At 34.6% G+C, this 21,287-nt stretch overlaps 1 protein-coding gene, 1 non-coding gene and 1 pseudogene across 5 annotated transcripts in view; all 3 read right to left on the bottom strand.

The window, feature by feature from the left end:
• MIPOL1 (mirror-image polydactyly 1) overlaps window positions 1-21,287 on the bottom strand; it is a 322,300-nt gene that overhangs the window by 123,895 nt on the left and 177,118 nt on the right. The gene's annotated exons all lie outside the window — the stretch shown is intronic.
• LOC114903607 lies at window positions 7,140-7,715 on the bottom strand (annotated as a pseudogene).
• Window positions 7,733-7,839, bottom strand: LOC114905450. Its single transcript, XR_003796274.1, has one exon. It is a non-coding gene; the product is annotated as a U6 spliceosomal RNA (small nuclear RNA).

The raw sequence follows: 21,287 nt of genomic DNA, 5'->3' as shown, positions 1-21,287 counted from the left end.
CTCTCCTTTGCTCTTCCTTTTCTCTCCTCTCCTTCACCTCAAATACGTTAGAATGACACAGGGCTTCATCTTGTTCCTCTTCTCTATCTGTATTCTTCCCTTAATACTCTAATCTAGACCCATGGTCTATTAACCATGTATATAGATGATTCTAAAAATTTACATCCCCCACCCTGGCTTCCTCTCTGAGAACCCCAAATGTCTGTACCTAACTGCTACCGTGGTATATTCAAAGTGACTAAAGTGAAAACTAACATAGCCCAACGAAAACTTTGAGTTCTACCCTATCTCTTCTCATCTTTCCTACCTCAACTGCAATACTACCATTTGCCCAGCCTAAAATCAGAACACTGATCCTTGAATCTTCTCTTTCCTTTAAGTTATTCCCCCAAGCACCCCCCACCAATGAACACAATCACCGTCACTATGATATCCAAACACAGAATGCAAACATAAAAGTACTTTCAGCCGTTGTCTTGAACCCATCTACTCTTTCTACTTCTTAACACCCTAATTAAGCCACTATCATCTCTCATCTAAGCTAATATAATAGTATCCTAATGGTTCTCCCTGCTTCTATTCATACCCTTTACAAACGCTATTACACATAGTAGTAGCCAGCATGATCTTCTTAAACCTTAAATTATGTCTCTCATTTGCTATTAAACACCACTGATACACACTTATCATAAAATCCAAAGTCTTATCAATGTAGAAGTCACTTTAAAAACATAATAAAGTTCCAGCTTACCTTTTATTCCCCCAAGTTACCAAATGTGGTAAAATACACATAACAAAATTTATTGTCTTAACTATTTTAAGTGTACAGTTCAGTGGTATTAAACATATTCATAATGTTCTGCAATCATCACCACCATCCATATCCATAATTTTTTACATTATGTAAAACAGAAACTCTATGCCCATTAAATAATAACTCTCTATTTCCCTCCGCCCCCAAGCCCCTGGCAACCATTCTGCTCCGTTATGACTTTGACTACTCTAAGTATCTCATCTAAGTGGAATCATAAAGGATTTGTCTTTTTGTGACTGGCTTATTTCATTTACCACAATGTCCTCAAGGTTCATTCATGTTGCAGCATGTGTCAGAATTTCCTTCCTTTTAAGGTGTGAATAATATTCAATTGCATGTATTCACCACATTTTGCTTATCCATGGACACTTGGGCTGCTTCCACATTTTACCTATTTTGAATAATGCTTCTATGAACATGGGTATAAAAATATCTCTTGAGACCCTGCTTTCAATTATTCTGGCTACATACCCTGAAGTGGAATTGCTTGATCATATGGTAGTTTTATTTGATTTTTTGAGGAATACCATACTGTTTTCCACAGCGACTGAACAATTTCACATTCCCACTAACAGTGCACAAGGGTTCCAATTTCTCCACATCCTCACCGACGCTTATTATTTTGTCTTTTTTTTTTTTTTGATAGTAGCCATCCTAATGAGTGTGAGGGAGTGTATCATTGTCGTTTTGACTTGCATTTACCTAATGATTAGTGATGCTGAGTATCTTTTCATGTGCTTATTGGTTATTTGTATACCTTCTTTGGAGAAATGGTTATTCAAGTCCTTGCCCTTTTTTTAATTGGGTTGTTTTGGTTTTTTGCTGTTGAGTTTTAGAAGTTCTCTATATATTCTGGATATTAATTCCTTATTAATCATTAATATATGATTTGCAAATATTTTCTCCCATTCTATGCACTTTTTACTCTGCTGGTATTGTCTTTTGATGAACAATTAAATAAAATTTTAATGAAATCCAACTTATCAATTTTTTCTTTGGTACCTATGTTTTTTAGATTCATATCCAAGAAATTATCGCCAAATTCAATGACATGAAGCTTTTGCCCTATGTTTTCTTCTAAAAATTTTATGATTTTAGCTGTTATATTTAGGTCTTTGGTCCATTTTGACTTAATTTTTATATGTGGTGTAATTTTTATATGTGGTGTTAGGTAAGGGTCCAACTTCATTCTTTTGGGTGTGGATATTCAGTTTTCCCATAATCATTTATTGAAAATACTGTCCTTTCCCCACTGAATGGTCTTGGCACCGGTGTCCAAATTCATTTGATTATATATATATATATATATGTGGTTTATTTCTGGGCTCTTTTATTCTACTCTATTGGTCTATATGTCTGTCTTTGTGCCAGTAACACAGTGTTTTGATTACTACAGCTCTGTAGTAAGTTTTGAAATCAGGAATTTTGAGTACTTTCTTTTTCAAGATTGTTTTGACTATATGGGTCCCTTGAGATTCCATACGAATTTTAGGATGGGTTTTTCTATTCCTGCAACAAATGTTATTGGGATTTTGATAGGGATTTTTCATTGACTCTGTAGATTGTTCTGGGTAGTATTTTTTTTTTTTAACATCTTTACTGGGGTGTAATTGCTTTATAATGGTGTGTTTCTGCTTTATAACAAAGTGAATCAGTTATACATATACATATGTTCCCATATCTCTTCCCTCTTGCGTCACCCTTCCTCCACCCTCCCTATCCCACCCCTCCAGGCGGTCACAAAGCACGGAGCCGATATCCCTGTGCCATGCGGCTGCTTCCCACTAGCTATCTACCTTACAGGGTAGTATTCTTTAACAATATTAAGTTTTCTAATCCATGAATATGGGATGTGTTTCCATTTATATGTGTCTTCTTTAATGTCTTTCATCAATTTTCTTTTGTAGCTTTCATTGTACAAGTCTTTCCTCTCCTTGGTTAAGTTAAATACTCAGTATTTTATTCTTTTTGATGCTATTATAAATGGAATTGTTTTCATAATTTCCTTTTGAGATTGCTCATCGTTAGAATTCTGTTACTCTGTTGACTTACTAGCTCTAATGGTGTTCTGGTGGACTCTTCAGGGTTTTCTATGTATAAGATCATGATCATCTGCAAAAAAGAGATCCAGCTTAAGTTTCAGATCTAATTTTATATATCTATTCCCCCCTCACTCACTGTGTTCCCGTCATTTTGAATTTCTTCCTATTTACTCACTATATCATGTATATTCCTGCCTCAGAATGTTTATTTTATCAACTCTCCTACCCCCAAATGCTCTTCCCATAAGTTCTTGACTGCCAGGTTCATTGCCATTCAGCTGTTCTTATTCTAGCTTCCTGAGGTAGAATCTTAGAATATTCACTTTCGGCCTTTTTGCTTTTCTAATAAATACATTTTAAGTATATCGCTTTCCCTCTATGGTCTGTTTGAGTTGTAAAGTTCTCTCTCTCTCTAACTCCCCCCTGCCCCCGCTGTGTGTGTGTGTGTGTGTGTATCAGGTGGTTAACTATATTGTTGAAATCTTCTATATCCTTTCTGATTTTGTTTATTCTATCAATTACTGAGAAAGATGTGTTAAAATCTACCACATGATTGTAAATTTGTCTATTTCTCCTTTCAGTTCCATCAATTTTCATCTTATATATTCTGAAACTACTACTGGGTGTATATAGATTTAAAATTGTTATATCTTCTTTATATTTATCAATGTTAGATATCCTTTATTTCTAATATAATGCTTCTTAAAGTCCACTTTGTTTGCTATGAATATAAATACCTCAGCTTTATTTTAACACCTGCATAATGTTTCTTTTGTCACCCTTGACTTTCAGCTTTTTGTACCATTATAATTTAAGGTGTATTTCTTATAAGCAGTACACAGCTGGGTTTTGTTTTATTACGTAGTCTGACAATCTCTGTTTTTTTTTAAAATAATTAATTTATTTATGGCTGTGTTGGGTCTTCGTCTCTGTGTGAGGGCTTTCTCTAGTTGTGGCAAGTGGGGGCCACTCTTCATTGTGGTGCATGGGCCTCTCACTATCGCGGCCTCTCTTGTTGCGGAGCACAGGCTCCAGACGCGCAGGCTCAGTAATTGTAGCTCACGGGCCCAGTTCCTCCGCGGCATGTGGGATCTTCCCAGACCAGGGCTCGAACCCGTGTCCCCTACATTGGCAGGCAGATTCTCAACCACTGCGCCACCAGGGAAGCCCCAATCTCTGTTTTTTAATTAGAATATTTGTCCTTTTCATTTAGCACATTACCCTTATTACAATTATGTTTACAGTTTTAATCTTGGTTTCCATCTGATCCATTTTTTGCATTCCTTTTCTCTCCTTTGTCATCTTTTGGATCATTCAATATATTCTATTATACCACCAACCTCCTTTAGTAGTTCCTAAGTATACATTGTTTCCTCTCTGATCTTTATTATTTCCTTCCTTCAGCTGACTTTAGGTTTTGTTTGTTCTTCTTTTTCTAATTCTTTTAAGTGGTAGCTTAGGTTGTTCATTTGAGATTTTTCTTGTTTTTTAAGGAAGGCCTGTATTGCCATGAACTTTCCTCTAAGAACTGCTTTTGTTGCATCGCATAGATTTTGTATGGTTGTGTTTTCATTGTCATTTGTCTTAAGGTATTTTTAAATTTCTGCTTTGATTTCATTGTTGTTCCTAAGCATGCATTGTTTAACATCCTTTTTCATGGTTATCTTAGAGATTCTAACTTTTCTAACTTGTTTTCCTGAATTTTAACTAATATGAACAGTTACTTTTATCACTGATGCTTAGACATTTTGAGTACATTACATGCCTCCTGGCATTAGGGTTATTTTTGCCATGCATTTTAGTTATAAATACATTTTAAACCTCAGAAGATATTATTGTTGTTGTTGTTGAATAGGCTACATTAAGTCCATATTTTAATGTTTCTCAGTACACTTATCCTTTTGGTTGCTCTTCATTCCTTCCTACATTTCTGTTTTTATGTTTGGTATTGTTTTCCATTTACCTGAAGAACTCCATTTACTATTGCTTTCAATGCAGACATGCAAGTGACGAATTCTCTAAGTTTTTGTCCTTTCACTTTGAGGGATATTAAACTGGGCATAGAATTCTACATTGGCAACTTTTTCCAGAGCTTTAATTATGTCATTCTACTCTCTTCTGGCTTCCATTATTTATATTGAGAAGGCAGCAGTCAGTCTTATTGTTGTTCTTTGAACAAACCATTTTCCTTAGTCTGCTTTTAAGATTTTTCTCCTTCTCTCTGAAGTTCATAACTTTTACTATGTTGTGTCTATGTGTGGTTTTCATTTATTTATCCTGCTGGAAATTCTTAGAACTTCATGAATTTGTGGTTTGAAAGTATTCCATCAGTTTTGGAAAAATCTTGGTTATCTCTTCAACTATTGCTTCTGTGCCACTGTTTTCCTCATCTCCTTCATTGACTCCAATTACACATATACTGGGCTATTTAAATTTCACCTGTCTTCTCAGATACATTTTTTTCTCACCCAAATTTCTTTGTATCTCTGTGCTTCAATTAAAAAATTTATTGACAATCTGTTAGTTTACTAATCTTGTCTTCTGCACCTAAACCAATCTAATAAGCTTGCAATTTCAGATATTGTATTCTTCAGCTCTAGAATTTCCAATTGATCCTTTTATAGAGGTTCCAATTTTCTGGTGAAATACTTAATCTATCTGCTTTCTCTTTCATTTTCTCTATCTTTTGAATATTTTAATCATAGCTATTATATCTTTTTCCAATTTATCCCTCCCCTCCTTATCCCCTGGTAACCATAAGTTTGTTTTCTACACCTGTAACTCTACTTCTGTTTTGTAGATAAGTTCATTTATACCTTTTTTAGATTCCACATATAAGCAATATCATGTGACATTTGTCTTTCTCTGTCTGACTTAACTTCACTCAGTATGACAATCTCTAAGGCCCATCCATGTTGCTGCACATGCCATTATTTCATTCTTTTTTACGGTTGAGTAATATTCCATTGTATATATGTACCACATCTTCTTTATCCATTCTTCTGTTGATGGACATTTAGGATGCTCCCATGTCCTGGCTATTGTAACTAGTGCTGCAATGAACATTGGGGTGCATGTATCTTTTCAAATTATGGTTTTCTCCAGATATATGCCCAGGAGTAGGATTGCTGGATCACATGGTAGCTCTATTTTTAGTTTTTTAAGGAAACTCCATACTGTTCTCCAGAGTGGCTGCACCAATTTACATTCCCTCCAATAGTGCAGAAGGGTTCCTTTTCTCCACACCCTCTCCAGCAGTTATTGTTTGTAGGTTTTTTTGATGATGACCATTCTGACTGGTGTGAAGTGATACCTAATTGTAGTTTTCATTTGCATTTCTCTAATAATTAGTGATGTTGAGCATCTTTTCATGTGCTTTTTAGCCATCTGTATGTCTTATTTAGAGAACTGTCTATTTAGATCTTCTGCCCATTTTTTTGATTGGATTGTTTTTTGATACTGAGCTGCATGAGCTGTTTGTACATTTTGGAGATTAATCCCTTGTCAGTTGCTTCATCTGCAAATATTTTCTCCCATTCTGAGGGTTTTCTTTTCGTTTTGTTTATGGCTTCTTTTGCTGTGCAAAAGGTTTTAAGTTTACTTAGGTTCCATTTGTTTATTTTTGTTTTTATTTCCTTTACTCTGGGAGACGGACTGAAAAAGATTTTGCTGTGATTTATGTCAAAGAGCGTTCTATGTTTTCCTCTAAGAGTTTTATAGTATCCGGCCTTACACTTAGGTCTTTAATCCATTTTGAGTTTATTTTTGTGTATGGTGTTAGAGAATGTTCTAATTTCATTCTTTTACATGTAGCTGTCCAGTTGTCCCAGCACCAGTTTTTTAAGAGACTGTCTTTTCTCCATTGTGTGTGTGTATGTGTGTGTGTGTGTGTATATATATATATATATATATATTTTTTTTTTTTTTTAATAAGAGAAAAACTTTTTTTCAAAAAGGGTCAGTGGTATGTATGCTATAGCAAAGGCTGGTTGTAACAGCAGTTTCATTTCAAACATGAATTGATGCACAAATGTAACACTGCTAATGATCAATTACTGCTAAAATGTGGATTAAATCCATCAATCTGCCAATTCTGACATTTATTATAGACCCTATTATTTACTTTAGTAGTAGAGGGTAATTTTCATCAGAAGAAAATGAAAACAACCTTACATTTCTACTAACGTAATGAACTGTATCCCCAGTATTGCTCTGAAATCATACCTCTAGGTTGTTAAGAGAAATTCTAACTTCATCCAAATGTTTTATTTAACTGATAATCTTCAGTCATCATCTACTGTTGGCTTGATGTTACTCCTCTTCCTATCTGACCCCAACAATTAAATGCCAGTGTTTCTCAGCTCTTCAGCTAAGGGCTATTTTTTCTCTACTTCTGTGCACACAGCATTAGTGAGAACTATTTTACCCAAATCAGCCTTGATTGCACTAATTCTTCCTCTTGCTGAAAGGGACCCTATGTTCAACATAAGCACTTCATTCTTAGACAGCTTTTGCACCTTTGCTGCTTTTTTGTCTCCTTCTGTGCATACACCAAGAAGTCATCTAAGTAGGAAATAGGAAATTGCCAATTCTGTGAAGATCTCAGGTAAAGCTCCAACTGCACCAAGCACCTGCCCCACCATTCTGTCAGCCCAGCACAAAGTGGGGTCAATTCTTGTTCCAGCTCCAATAAGACCCCCTGGAGCAGCATACTGAAGATCATTGTGTTCCACAAAAAGTGATACAATTTTGGAAAAGATTGGTTTACACATGAGTTTTCCTTCGCTATCTTTGGAAACAATACCAGGTCTGACTGCTATCTCCTGGCCCACCTGAAACATGTAAGTGAGTAATCAAAATATGTGGGACAACACAAAAAAATATGGAACGTTTCATGAATTTGTGTGTCATCCTTGCGCAGGGTCCATGCTAATCTTCTCTGTATCGTTCCAATTTTAGTATATGTGCTGCCAAAGCGAGCACTCTCCATTGTATATTTTTGCCTCCTTTGTTATAGATTAGGTGACCATAGGGACATGAGTTTATCACCGGACTTTCTATCTGTTCCATTTATCTATATTTCTGTTTTTGTGCCAGTACCATACTGTTTTGATGACTGTAGCTTTGTAGTATAGTCTGAGGTCAGGGAGTCGGATTCCTCCAGTTCCATTTTTCTTTCTCAAGATTGCTTTGGCTATTTGTGGGCTTTAGTGTTTCTATACATATTGTAAAATGTTTTGTTCTAATTCTGTGAAAAATGCCATTGGTAATTTGATAGGGATTGCATTGCTATTATTAAGTCCTTGTCCATCTAACTCCATCTAATATCTGGATCAACTTTGAGGTGTTTTATATAATGTGCATTTCTCTTGGTTTTGGTCATGTAGTCTTATCTTTTTTTGTGCCTAGTAATTTTCAACTGAATGCCTGTAATTACTTGTAAAATAATGGTAGAGATTTCAGACATTATTTATTCTGGAGGTTCAGCCTTACTTATGTCAGGCAGATGGAGTAGGAGGTGATCACATTAATTCAAACAAGAATGGTACAGTTGTAAATGCCAGTCTGTAGCCTTTGGTTCTCGTAAAACAGCAGTGAAGTCCATCCTGATTCTCAGAGACCTTCTGTTTATGTTTTTAATCTCCTAACCTGTACAGCCTCAGATGTCCTGAAGGCGCTACTAAATGTAGTGAAGGCACTTGAATTCCCCTTCCCTCAACATCACCACCAAAAAACTGCTGGTTTTTCTGTGTCCTAGCAGTGACCCTCCATGAGTATAAGGCTGGAATTTTCAGATTTCTACGTACAGATAATCAGTGAATGCCTACAGGGTAAAAGTGACTAAAGAAATCAGTTCTCCTTTCAGATTTTTTGCTACCACTGTCTGGGGCAATTTTGTTCTCATTGCCCCCAACAGCTCTCTGATCCCTTTAAATAAATTATTTTTCTCAGTTGTTCTTGAAAGGAGTGCTGGAATGTTGTAAACCACTTGATCCCACCCAGAAGCAGAAGTTAAAGCCTTTTATTTCAAAACACACGGAATTTTTGTGAATAAATGATTCTCAAGAATAAAAAATCAAGGGCCAGAAGACACAACATGGAATATATACCATAAAAATTGATGAAAAAAAGAATAAAGACCTAGATTTCCAGACTGTCAAGGAATCCAACTTAAAAAACACGGATCTATTCCATGTAGACCATGTGATTAGCCACAATATGTATGTATGAGTATGCATAAATATATGAATGTATATACACATATGCATATGTTAAATTTGTGCTTATCTTCTTTTAAGAGTTGAAAAGGTAAGGAATAGAAACTGAATGCAGTTTTACTACATGCCTGCATAAATTTTTAGTCATGTTATTAAAGTAGAAATCTGTCTTTGGTTTGTTTTATTATGCTTCATTATTTCTTAGTTCTTCTGGCAAAATAATATTTCAAATTTCCTTTGGAAACCCATCTGTATTAGTCAGGATTCTCCAGAAAAACTGAACCAATAGGGTTCTAAGAAGTCCCATGATCTGCCATCTGCAAGTTGGACATCCAGGAAAACTTATGGTGTAGTTCAGTCTGAGTCTGAAGGCCTGAGGAACAGGGGAGTCAATGTTGTAAGTCCCAGCCTGAGTCTGAAGGCCTAAGAACTATGGTAGCTGATAATGCAAATCCTAGTCCAAGTGTAGGAGAAGACTGATGTCCCAGCTCAAACAGGCAGAGAAGGAACAAATTCTCCCTTCTTCTGCCTTTTGTTCTATTCAGGCCCTCAATGGATTGGATCATGCTCGCCCACATTGGGGAGGGCAATCTGCTTTACTGAGTTCAACAATTCATATGTTAATCTTATCTGGAGATATATCCAGAAATAATGCTTAGCTAAATACCTGGGCAAACTGACACATAAAATTAACCATCACACCCTCCTTCCCCACTCACAATCTAGCTTTAGGGATAGACCTGGATTGTCCTAAGGCAGTCAGTATATTTCATTCCTTTGGCCACAATAATCATTTCAGAGATAAGTAAATAAGCACATGATCCCTATTAGTCCAAGCCAAGTTAGCTAGCCCCAATTCCAGGATTTCTATTTTTGATAATTTGCTTTGTCCTTTTAGACTTCAACTGGGAAGCATAAAGGCTGAAGTTTCTAGCTCCATATAACCTGAAAATTAAGTTAGTATACAGAGGAAAACAAACAAAATCCAGAGATGGAATAAAACTTCAGAGAGCAAGATTTTCCTGAAGCTGAGAAAAGGAATGAACTACTGATACATGCAACATGGATGAATTTCAAAATCATCATGCTGAAAGAAGCCAGATACAAAAGAGTACATATTATATGATTCTATTAATATAACCTTCTAGAAAATGCAAATGAATTTATAGTGACAAAAAGCAGATCAGGGATTACTGGGGCCAGGGGTGGAGGGATGGATAGATTGGAAAGCAGAACAATCTTTTGGTTGGGATGACTGAAATGCTCTGTATCTTTATTATGATGGACACATATCTGTCAAAATTCACTTAACTGGGGGCTTCCCTGGTGGCTCAGTGGTTGAGAATCTGCCTGCCAATGCAGGGGACACAGGTTCGAGCCCTGGTCTGGGAAGATCTCGCATGCCGTGGAGCAACTGGGCCCATGAGCCACAATTACTGAGCCTGCGCGTCTGGAGCCTGTGCTCCGCAACAAGAGAGGCCGCGACAGTGAGAGGCGTGCGTACCGTGATGAACAGTGGCCCCCGCTCGCCGTAACTAGAGAAAGCCCTCGCACAGAAACGAAGACCCAACACAGCCAAAAATAAATAAATTAATTAATTAAAAAAAAAGAAATGGCCATATTAAAAAAAAATTCACTGAACTGTATACCCCTACGATGGATGCAATTTATTGTATTTAAATGATACCTCAATAAAGTTGACTAAAATTACAGTTAACAACTGAACAAAAAGTAATCTCTGGAAGTTAGCCTTATCCTTGATCTTTCGGTTATGTGAAAAATAAGCTTTTTTTTAAAAGAAATTTTGGGCGTGATTTTCTGATCCTTGAAACAAGCAAGCCGTATCTGATACAATTATATTAGGTTTACTATGGTAAGCAAATATATTAATATATTTTTGAAAGATAGTCAGTATTGGTTGAATTAAAGGACTTAAGGTGCTTAATGACTCAGCTTTCTTTTAAATAAAAAACATGGTTCTCCAATAATGCTGATTAACGCATTTTATTTTTAATCCTGAGAGTCCAACAAAGTTTCTTAAGGTGTTACATTGTTTCAGAGTTGTTACTTAAAGATTTTCCTGATCACTGATTTAGTATTTTTTCTGTTCACACTTACTCAAAATTGGACATGAAATAATATGTAATTCTCCAAGTTACATTATCATACATTTGCATAGTTACAAGCCATATCTTTGGCTTTCTCTCTTGTTTCAATTATCTTATCTTGTCTCATTTAATTTTTAGAATATTTTTTGGATCTTAACGTTTTCCCATTTCCCCTTAAAGTTATATGGGAAAATATTAGTTTTAGAGAAATATGAATTTTAAAACACCCAATGCTTTATAATAAATACATTCCAAACATAGGACTGATAGCTCAAGACTCAGGAAAATGCTGCGTATGTATAGAGAATTATGGTCTTACAACTAAGGAAGTTGAAAGTGTGCTTGAGACAGATACACACATTAAATTTTTATTAAAGAATTATAGATCTTATAGAACACAAAAAGTGACTACACATGAATTACACTGAAACTTATGTCGGAGATATATACTACTATCTAACAAGAGCTGCCACCAGGACAAAATTGATACACCCAATGGAAATCCTGTATCAAGTTTCAAGAGTTAAGTTAAGCAATCTGACAGTTTCTGGGAACAAATGTACTCACCGCACTAACAGAATCTTTTCTCCCTTTTACTTCCTCATTTGTAGTCACAGAAAAGAAAAAAATGGAAGATTTTAAATAAAATTATTCTTTATCTCAGCAGTTTCATTTGACCAAAATAGTTTTTCTGATTCAAGTTAAATCATATACAATAAAGTATTATTATAAATCCTTATTAAAATATTTTAGTTGTTATATAACTTATGCCACTTAATTCTGCTGCTTTTCCTCTGTTTCAAACATTTAAAATTGTCTTCTTCTGAATTCTTTCATATTTCAACAACTTAATTATCGGTTATTTTCCTCAAGTTTTCATTATCTTCCAGGTGATACACATTATTATTACACATAATTCCTTTAGGATACTGTCTGTAGCTGAGCATTATCCACCTAGATGGATGCCTACACCAAAATGATTCCACTTTTGAAGTAGAATGTCATCTTTTTTGCAGTTTTTATGTAATAATATTAATTGCCTTTATCTTTCAATAATATAATAGGTATATTGTCAATTGCTTCTGTCTAGAAAAATGAGGTAATTATAATTTTTATTTCAAATTCCCTGAGGTGCTGAGATTAGGACACTGACAATGTGTAGCCATCACAGGATTTGAAGTATATTGTTAAAATACTATTCATATTTAAAGCTGGTAAAATCAATGTCTGCTTTATGTTTTTCAATTCCTAACATGGTGATTTGTACTAAGCACTTAATACTTTATTTGACTTGGTGATTCTCTGATATACTAGGTTAACAACTGTCTATACAACTATCTAAAGAATTAACAACTATCTAAAGAAAATAAGACCTAGAATAGGGTTCTTATCCTGGGGCACATGGATGGGGTTGGGAGGGTAATAAGCTCCTTGAAACTATAAACAAATTTCTGTGCATGTGTGTTTTTTAAGGGAAAAGCTTCAAAACCGGCATTTGCTTCTCAAAAGGGTTTAAATACATAAAATGTTAAAAACTAGTTATATGGAGAAATAAAGAGCACCTATCTCTTACCAAAAGATAGAATTATTTCTTTTATACACCAAGGAGGCTTGACATTAACTGTACTATCATGGAAATGTCTTGTTATATAATCAAGACTTTGAATATTATAGGAATGCATCACTGAGTATATGACATCTGGCTTCAGTCTATAATTAAGAGGTCTGAAAACAAAAAAATACTGAAACAAATAAATCAGTAAAAACTAAACTTTGTTAAACTAAACTGTCATAGGTAAGAATACCTCAATTTTGAGAATAATAAAGTTTATATAATATGTAAGTATCATTTGAATATTATAAAATAATAAAAAATGTACAAAATAATTATTTAAAAAGCACATGTCCCTAAATTGGAAACAATGACAAGCGAAGCAATGATAGGCAAGTTGAAACATCAACCTATATCCAAACCACTAAAGATAATAAATTAACAAAATAAGGTAACACATGTTAGACCACATTCATTTCTCTCTGAAAAGGTATTGAATTTTCATTTTTTTCAGTAACTTCTTTATATTGTGAATGAAAATACATCTGTACAATATACTGAAGTTTCTCACCAGCCTTTTTCCAATCAGTGAACAAAAAGCAAAACATATCTATAAAAGTAATTATATATTATAATCTATAGATTATGTAAATAATGCATTATCTTATGTACACATGTAAGTATATGAAGAGATAAAATGTATAAACTAATTAAATGATTGCAACAGAAAGCTGAAGTATAAAGTTTAGTTCTTTCTCTGTATTATAAAAAACCCCAGCCATCATGAAGCCCTGTGCCATTCTTAGGCCACTTTCAGGCAGACTCTGAAAAGCTGGAAAGTAAACACAGGTGTTTTAAAACTAGAGCTGCTGTCACGGACAACCACAAACACCCTTAACTCTGATGTGGCAACGCCTCTTTCCCGCCCTCTGTTTTTTAAAGCAATGCCTGAAAAGAAAATGTCAAATGTTTCACCTTTCAACACCTCAAAACAAGTAAGAGCTTAAAGTATTGTTTTGCAAACCTCTAGCAAATAGATCATTTTTTCACTACTTTAAATCTAGCCAATTAAACACTACTTGCATAAAACAAAAGCAGAATTTCGTAAAGAATTACTACCACCCCCAACTTTACACCCCCCTCTACCACCATATTTTATAGTACTTTAGTTTCTGAGAGCAAAATCTTTTGTTTGACCACACTTAGATAGCTTGTTCTGTTGTATAATTTTTACAGAAAGTATCTGATCTTCTATAAGGTTTAACATACAAATCAGAAATAAATAAGAATCCTTGTTAGAAAAAGCAGTCAAGTACCTTTGGTTACAATGCAAGGAAAGATTTAGATTAAGAAAAATTCAAAGCTTGAAAATATGTAATTCTCCTTTAGAAAACTATGCTAATGAATACCTAAATAGGGGTAGAAATTGTTTACAGAGAAAAATAGAAAGCAAAATAATTTCCAAACTGCTACAGAGATGGAACTCATATTCATAAAACAAACCAATTTTCTAATACTGAAATATCATGAGTATAAAAAGTCCCCCCATAATACTATAAAAGAGCCCCCCAAAGCAAAGATAACACTCATTAACAGTTGATGAGCTATTACATAACTACTGAATATAAAAACCAAGTGAATGAATTATGTACATTTTACTGTAATCATCAAGAAACAGGTGCTGTTAAAAGAATGGCCAAGTTTCTATCAGTCCAAGTAAATCTTGGGGGATATTTTGAGAGGTTTAGCCCTACCCTCAGAATTCCACATATAATTCCTTTCTGCAATTCATATTATAACTGCTCTGTGAAATCATACTCGTGTATTTGAGTATTCATAATAAAACACTAGTAGTTTCTCATTGCCCGAAGTTATTTTGTAAAGAGAGATACTTGCCTTTCAAGATGACAAGAAAATGATAAAAAGTAATCAACAGGAATAAAAATTAAGAGTGAATAACGTTTTTAATTAGTACATACATTTTTCAAAAATTTCCTCAGATATGTTATAATTTTTTCTTGTATTACCTTTTTTCAAAATTTAAAGAACTACATCAAAGCTGCACGATATTGGCTAATCAGAGGCAATCAACTGTAAATGAGAGAAAAGCAAATAAACTTTTCCATCTTGTTCCAATTCACGCATGTATTGCTTCATCTCACATGTGAAGGACATTATACAGCATTAAGGGACAAAATAATAATATGAAGTTGTGACATAAACCAACAAAGTAAAGAAATTTAGAATTATGTTTGACAGTTCTGAACTAAGTCCACTGTACTTTGGTATCACAACACATACATGATACCTACAAGCACAAAGGAGCAAGGAAAGGGCAGTGTGTCAGCCTTAGAAGTTAATTTCCTGCTTTTGTTGGTTTATATTACCATCTAATATTACGTAAACAATCTGTTTCTAGGCAATTTATTTCTTCCATGATGAGCTGAGCTCATTTGGATGCTACCCTTCAGCATATAAAAATCCAGTTTAACAGCAACAGCACAAAAGCCCACAATGGAATACTATTTAAAAATCAATTTACAAAAATATAAGATATACAATATCCACTTAACTGGAAAGAACATTATTACTTATATTTTACAACCTCTCAAAAGGTAAAGGTAATTGACAACAGAATTTATTAAAAAAACATGATTTACCTGAGAATACTTAGAGTTTATTAGTAATTATTTCTTGGTCTTTCTAAAGTAATTACTTGAAAACTTATGGATCTAGATACAAGTCAACGTAAGTGACTACTAACACAAGTTAGATTCCAGAAACTTTTCAGAAGAATAAGTGAATTTTTTAAGAGGCAACTCAGAGTTAAAACCTGATCACCATATAATGCAACAAAAATACAGGGGACATATGTACTTTTTGATCAGTGATCATGACTTAATTTCATCATCTTCTTATTCTAGTAAAAACGAATAGTCATTCTACTATTTAAAATGAATAATTATGTATAAAAATTTAATTTTAAAAACTGGCACTTTTAGAAAGGACAGAAAAGTTCATATATCTTCAGAGTAAAATGCACAAAAATGATTCTGGACTTAATATAGCAAGTATCAAAAGGAAGTGAAGATTTAATGAAATAGTCATAAACTGCGAATAATACAGTACTGGAAATAGAATATTGGAATATACTGGGAAGACTTCTATGGGGTATATAAAATCACACTGTATGATTTTGTGAAATTATTAAGGAAGCAGAAATACAAGAAAATATAAATGTCATTCAGATACAATTATGGTTGTGCAAGATTCAAAGTTAACGTTTTCTAAAGAAAGGGTTACAAGTTATCAGAACTCCTGAGGCTGCTATTTATCTAAAAATACTCGAGTTTTTTCAAGACTATGAAATATATTTTAAAACACATATTTAATATGAATATAAGATAATAAAAATGTTGGTGGTATATTTTGTATTGTATTGAACTTTAAATACTAAGCAATAAATTATAGGATCTTTTAAAATGTGTCTATGAGTCACTAGGCAAGAGTGATTTTTCAAGATGCCTTTTTTGTTTCAGTTAAAATTAAAATCCATGCTGTCTAATCCTTGGAGTCAATTTGTAATTAAGGGGATTTGATGAGAGACCAGGCACTGAATTAATGATAAAATTTAATATCTGCTTTAATGCATCAACATAACAGAAAAACTAACCAACACTGAACAACAGAATGAAGTCATTTTGATACAGAAGACATACTATAGCTATGACAATTTATGTCAAATGTTAGTTTTCTAAATAAATTAAATATGCCAAAGTTCTGTAGATGAATTACTAAAAACTATGTGTCTAAAAACCACTCAAGTCAAAAATGCTACTACAATAAGGATTTGCTTGGTACAGAAAACTACACTGTTAAATATAGTTACTTTTATTGAGAATTTTATGTAATCTCTAATGAAGGACTTGACTGCTTTCTATCATCATGTCTGAAATCAGAAATATTTTTACTTAGTAGTCAAAGTAAATTAATTGTATTTGATAATCTAAAGTTTTTAAAAAATATATATTTTACTTTAGAAAGAACATGTAATATTAAAAAATCCATCAAATTAAATTTCATAGTATTTTAAATAACCATCTGGATTTTGCACTACACTTTTCACAGTATTACTACACTGGAGTTCACAAGAGATTTTAATATGTCATTTATTCCAAATCACTATGAGGTACAACCTTGTATAGAATTTGGTTGCTGGAAATGCTAAAAATGAAAGAGAAAATTGTCATTTGGCCAGCAATCTCTGTGTAGCCTCATCCAGCTTATCCCTAAAATACCAACAAAGAACTTTATAAAAGACATAAAACTGATGATGCCACAAAAATACTGATATCAGCCCAATCCAGAAATCAATTAGAAAATTAAACAGAACTAAAATTAAAAAGCACAATTCGTAGAAAACAAATGTTATTATTTTCAGAAACAAAAATTCCATAGGCCTAAAGAAGGTTGGGGAAATATTTTGCCCCTATTTTATGTCTAAACACCAAGTCTACACCAGTAAGGTTCCAAATTCAGTGCAATATATTCCAATTCAGTATGCTTTGGGTCAGGCCCAGATTTATTATTTTGTAAACATTCTTTTCATGATTCTGATACATGCCTCTGTTAAGAACCATTAACCTATACTCATTACCTAACAACCAATCGAGTGGACCTTTATTGTCTTTAAAGGTTCCCAGGGTACTATTTCCAACAATGTATCATGGACTCTGCTCTTTTATACCTTCTTGGCCACCATAATACCAAAGACCAATAGGTCAGGAAAAAAAGAGAGGAGATAATGAGGTGAGAGCAGAAGACAAGGGGAAGGTAGGACTGCTGATGTGGGCAGACCTAGGAAAGACTTGGGAAGAAGTCCTGGGAGCATTAAGAGTTTCTCACATATTACATTTCTTTTCAGATCAGTACTTATTTTGTTATTAAAACAATTTCATTCTAACACAAATCCCTCTCCAGTTTGGCCAGAGACAAGAGAGGACTCTGGCCAAACTGAAGGCAGGATGAGTAGATATTATCTGGTCAAAGGAAGTAAGGCAATAGATGATGCAGAGCATTTCAGTCAGAGGAAATACTAGGTCCAAAGACCGGATGATACAAAGACTGGAGAAAAATTCCAGGATCTATCTAAAGTCAGCTCACATAATGGTGAATCTGCCTGGTGTGCCTAAAACTGTCTCCTATTGAAGGTGTATGTCTTCATTCAAGTAGTCATTTTGATTAATTTTTTATTTTTTTATTTTATTTTATTTTTTTGCGGTATGCGGGCCTCTCACTGCTGTGGCCTCTCCCGTTGCGGAGCACAGGCTCCGGACGCGCAGGCTCAGCGGCCATGGCTCATGGGCCCAGCCGCTCCGCGGCATGTTGGATCTTCCCATTGATTAATTTTTTAGCATTATTACAAAATGTATAAAACAGGAGGGAAGCATGAAATGTAATTTTATATTTCTATCATTATTTATCAAAATAATATCTAAATTCCTAAAATAGTACTATGAAAGTCAAAATTTAAAAAACATTAGTAAACAATGTTAGGAGCAATTAAATGCAAGTATCCACAAGTATTACGTTTGGGGTTTGCCACTGATAATCTCCATAGAAGTTTCCCACATGTAATTCAGTATTCCTTTTATGTAAGGGGCAATAGTTCACAGTTGTTTCTTCTGAACCTCATCAGTTTTATTGTATCTTGGTGTACCTGATGAACTTACACAGGCTTCGATGATTTGGCTATACCTGGTGCAGTAATCCACAGAGCCACCTTTTAATGTAATTGTTCATTTCAGAGAGCCTATAATGAATGCTGTCACAGCAATTCCCCATTTGGTATGCAAAGACTGTAAACCTGGTCTAGCTGAGAGTCTTGCTTTTTATAAAGAAAGAAAAAATTTATCATGTGGAAAACAAAGCCTGGCACGGGAACAGAATGCTATTAGGAACCAGGATAGAATTTCTCTCCATCTCCCTTGTTCAGAATTTTGTGTTTTTTAATATATTGGCCCCAACTTTTCCAATTGGCTGATTCATAACTTCAGAGTACTCATGGCTTACAGCAGTCTACCTGGCCCTAAGCCTACCTTGGGATCGTTTGGTTCAGCATTCAAAGCTCACTGTCCTGTTCTCTCTCAGTTTCCCAATTCCAAATTATTAAATTATCATCTGACCTATCAATCTTTTTGAACCAGGCTAAACAGGTCATAACTAGCTACCTTTGGGCTAGAGAGGCACGCATCAGATTTCTCATAAAAGGAGAATGGTTAAGCATATGTTAGCTATTATTCTCTCCATCTTAAAATCTTCCTCCAGGTCACATTCACATTACACTCTAACCCTTACACTTTTTTTTTTTTTTTTTTTGCGGTGCGCGGGCCTCTCACTGTTGTGGCCTCTTCCGTTGCGGAGCACAGCCTCCAGACGCGCAGGCTCAGCGGCCATGGCTCATGGGCCCAGCCGTTCCGCGGAGCGTGGGATCTTCCCAGACCAGGGCACGAACCCGCGTCCCCTGCATTGGCAGGCGGACTCTCAACCACTGCGCCACCAGGGGAGCCCCTAACCCTTACACTTTTACTTCACAGAAAAGCTCCTAAAAAATAATCTACCTTTCTCCCACTTTTAAACTTTTCATTACCTATACAATTTACTACATTCAAGGCTACCACCGGAACGACTGAACTGAAACTGCAACTACAAAGCTACCACTGCCTTCCTAACTGTCAGATCAAATGGACACTTGTGATTTTATTTGACTTCTCTGTAGCATTTGACACTGTGAACTACCCCGTCACAGAACTTTATTCTATTCTGAATCTACGATAACACAATCTCTTTGTAATCCTTTTATCGTTCTGACTATTCCTTCTTAGTCTCCTTTGTGAACCACTTATTTTTGTGCACGAATAGAGAAATGCTGGAATTTACTATTGTTTCATTTATTTCTTTTCTTGTAAATCTGACCTCTGAAAACTCTCATACACTTCAGTGATTTGAACTGCAACCTGCACAAGATCTGGTATCATCCTCTCCCTTCTCAAGTAATTTCCTGCCACTATACTTCCCACTGTATGGTCACTTATGCTCTAAGACAAAGATGTACATGCAAGACTATTTTTCAAAGTTTTGCTTATGATATTGAACAGTTGGAATCAAAATATTCTAAATAGAAGACAGAAAATTACATGCTATGTATCAAGCACAGGGATCTACAGAGCCAACAAATGGATGATGCAGATTTGTATTTATATATAGAGAAAGATCTTTATGACATATTTGGTAAGTTACTCCATTTTTGTTTAAATTAAATCCATAACAATATAGAGAAAAAAGGCCTGGAATCATTGGCTTCAAGTGGTACAGGTGCCTGTTTCTGGAGCCACTGCTGTGGCCAAGGGAATCTGACATTCTGATTTGTCAGACCTGAGGCCACAGAGGTATATCACCTCCAACAAAACCACATCTGAGAATGAGGGAAAGTCTGTTTCTTACAGGAGAACAAGGGTTATAAAAATCAGGTGAAGGATGAATAAACTCTGAGTAGCAAAATTACTGCTGAACAGCACCATTATACTAGGTAAGTGTAAAAACAAAACAAAACAGAGAAAAAAAAAAAGAAAACAAAAGCAGTTGCTATCGTCTGAATTTTTTCATCACTCCAAAATTTCTATGTTGAAATCCTAACCCCCAAAGATAATGGTATTAGGAAGTACGAGCTTTGGTTTGGGAGGTGCTTAGGTCATGAGCATGGAGGCTTCATGGTACTGATGTTCTTTTAAAAGACACCCCACAGTGATCTCTTGCCCCTTCTACCGCATGAGGACACAGCGAGAAGGTGCCGGCTATTAAAAAGGGAGAGGGCCCTAACCAGCTCATTATCATACTGCTGCCTTGATGTTGGACTTCCCAGCCTCCAAAATTGTAAGAAATAAATTTCTGCTACTTATAAGGTACTTAGTCTGTGATATTTTGTTATAGCAGTCTGAATGAACCAAGAGAGTAGTGCTAATACATATATCAGAAATAGAAGACTTAAAGGTATGAAGCTGTAAGCAGTCTGAAGAGGAATATTATATAATGATGGAATGTACATGTATAGCCTAAGAAGATATAGTAGTCATAAACACTATATAACAAAGAATAGAGCTGACAAATGTATAAAGCAAGAAATTCCTAGCAATATGAGAAAATTATAAAAATGCAACTATAGTGGAAGCTTAAATTGAGTTCAACTGAATATATATTGAACCTCATGCTCTGTGAACAGAGACTATTTTATTTATTTAGTTGATGATACCTTTCAAAGTGGACTATGTACATGGTGAGAAATAAAACATTAATATGTTTTAAAATATAGGAATTTAAATTATATTCTCTAAATTACCCTGGATCAACCAAAAAAATCAAAACAGAACTAGTGAAAAAAAGTGAACATTTGATCCCTCCCAAAACTATAAGGCACAGTTGGAATTATAGTCAAGAGTAAAATGTGTAGCCTTATAATTTTACTTAAAAAAAAGACTGAGGTAAGCTAATTAACTT

Source organism: Monodon monoceros, unplaced genomic scaffold, assembly GCF_005190385.1.
Source record: "Monodon monoceros isolate NGI ecotype Baffin Bay Population unplaced genomic scaffold, NGI_Narwhal_1 Super_Scaffold_21, whole genome shotgun sequence".
NCBI classification, from domain to species: Eukaryota; Metazoa; Chordata; class Mammalia; order Artiodactyla; family Monodontidae; genus Monodon; species Monodon monoceros.
The sequence above is the reverse complement of the archived record's forward strand: the minus strand, read 5'-3'. Positions and strand labels throughout refer to the sequence as shown.